The following is a 2772-nucleotide window of genomic DNA, read 5'->3' on the forward strand; positions in this document are numbered from 1 at the left end:
TGTTGTGTTGGATTAGCCATGTAGCCCTAATACTAACCACTTTAGGGCCTTTAATAGTAAAAAGCATAGAAAGAGATGGAAAAAGGAGTGATACAGGTGGTGATTAATCCAGACATATACAATCTTAATCACAAATTAGTGAAGTTAATGATTCTATGTTAGGTCCCTATAATACTAGTGATCCCCCCATTACTATTGTCATTGTATCCCTTATTGTTATTATTGTGCCCCATAGAATCCCACTATTGTTATTTTTGTGCCTTTATATTATTATTGTTAGGTCGGCTTGGTTATATTGTGACCCCTTAGATTCCTATATATATAAAGGAGGTTTTGTCATTTGTATCATCCAAGAATTTTTCATTTGTGCAATGTAAAGGAGGTTTCCCCCTCGAAGAGGTTGAATTCTAATGCACTGATCTATATTTTCTATTTTTTTGTGAGCTGGTTTCATTACATTTGGTAACAAAGGTTTGGATTCTAGGGTTTCGCTGCTCCAAACAGGTCATCATGAAATTTTCGTTATAACCTTTTTTCTGCGACATTTCAAAAGAAAAATCAAAAACCCATTTGAGACAAAATCTTGTTGAACCTCGGGTCCAAATCTCATATCTTGTCTCGCTATAGTTTGGAGATATGATCTGAGGACGTTAGCGTTTTTGTAAGCTCCAGAAGTTCATCTAAAACAAGTCCCGTGGAATGTTCACTATAACGCTTTCTCTACGAAGTTACAGAAGCTAACAAAAACCCCATTTGCAAAGAAATTGTTCTGAACCTTAGCTCCAAATTTCAGATCTTGTCTCGCTATATTTTGGGAGATATAATCTGAGGAAATTAGGGTTTTTTCAGACCCCAGAATTACATTCCAAACAGGTCACCTTGGGAAAATCGTCATAACTTTCTCTCTGAGCATTAGATTGAATTTTCATAAGAAGTTGCAGAAAGAGGACAGACTGTAGTCTTTTGGGTACTATTTTCAAAACCTAAGGTTGAAATACTGACCCGCTGCATGTCATACAATTTCGCTCTATGGAACAAGTCTATACACAAGTCATCGTGGGAGATTTGGCATAACTCTTCATTGGAGAATCCAATCTTGATCAGACTCATAGGGTTAGAAAGATTACTCAGAGGGTTATCGCATGAAGAAATTTCAGACCTGGGAGATCCAAAATTATAGAGATACATCAGATTCAATATCAAGCTCCTATAAAGTGAAAAAAGGTGTGTAGTTTTTTTAAATTTTTGCATAAGCTTGGCTGGAAAAATTAGTTTGAAGGAATTCAAAGGGCATAGTGAAGCATTATTATCGGTAATTGATGCGCCGGAGAAAGAAAATGGAAACACCTAGTAAGCAACCTGAAAGCTCTATCAATACTCATGAATAAGAGGAAGAAATGCAACATGATATATTAAAACTACGAGACCAAGTGCAACAAACTTCACTCGCACAAAAAGTAACAAAAAATAATATGGATGGTTTAAAGAAAGACGTAGAAGCTAATATGGATGGTTTAAAGAAAGGCGTGGAAGCTAAGATGGATGGTTTAAAGAAATGTGTAGAAGCTAAGATGAATGGCGTGGAAGCTAAGATGGACGGCGTGGAAGCTAAGATGGATGATTTGAAGACAAATTTGAAGACAAGCATGGAAGATTTGAAGACAAATTTGACAAAGTTTCTACAGTAAATGCTTACTAATGGCGAAAGGTTAGTAAAGGAAACTCATAATGAGAACCAAATAAATGTTAATCATGATTTCATAGACTCTAATGTTGGATCGAAGAACCATCATGTTCCAAAGATTGATATGGGGAAGTTTGATGGCAAGGATCCCAGAACATGGATGCTACAGATGGAGCAACTTTTTGATCTCCATAAAGTGCAAAACACACAAAAGGTACGCTTTACAACTTTATATTTAGAACCAAATCAGTTTGTATGGTATCGATGGCTTTGCTCTTGTAAACAAATTGTCAATTGGGCTATTTTTACGGATGAAATGATAGCACATTATGAGCATACAAAAGCAACACTCTTTTTAGCCAATTGATAAATCTCAAACAAAAGTGTTCAATGATGGAGCATATTGAGGACTTCCAGAAATTGAATATAAGGGTAAAATATATTCCAGAGAAGCATAGGATTGATGTGTTCATAGGGACTTTAAAAGAAAACATCCAACATGAGGTTCACCTTTGGGAACCAGATTCATTGGAGAAGGCATTCGGGCTGGCAAGAAAAATGGAAAGAAAAATTATGGCAACAAGGGACCCTACCACTCACAATCTTAAAGATGGAAGTGTTGCTACCCCTAGCCATCCACAACCTACAAGGTTGACACCACAACAATTGGAAGAAAAAAGAGCAAAAGGGCTTTGTTATAGTTGTGATAGAAAATACACTAAAGGTCATAAGTGTGCCGAGAAGAAATTATTTTACATAGATTGTGAAGAGGAGGAAGAAAAGGAACAAGAAAAATCAAAAGAAGAGGATATACACCAAGAAAAAACCCTAGAAAAAGAAGAAATGAATCTGACCATATCTTGTAATGCATTGGCTAGAATTACCACTCCTCAAACTATCAAGATAGAAGGGCATATCAAGAAGAAAAATGTAATAGTGTTGATTGATTCAGGAAGTACCCATAATTTTATTCATTGTAAGATAGCCAAGGAATTGAATTGCTTCCTATATCCAACACCAGAGTGTCAAGTGATGGTTGCAAGTGGAGGAACCATAAATTTCTCAAGAAAGTGCCATAATATCAAGCT

The sequence above is a fragment of the Pinus tabuliformis genome, chromosome 3_1 (genome assembly GCF_031772625.1).
Source record: "Pinus tabuliformis cultivar Carrire ecotype Pingquan chromosome 3_1, CPIR1, whole genome shotgun sequence".
Taxonomy (NCBI): domain Eukaryota; kingdom Viridiplantae; phylum Streptophyta; class Pinopsida; order Pinales; family Pinaceae; genus Pinus; species Pinus tabuliformis.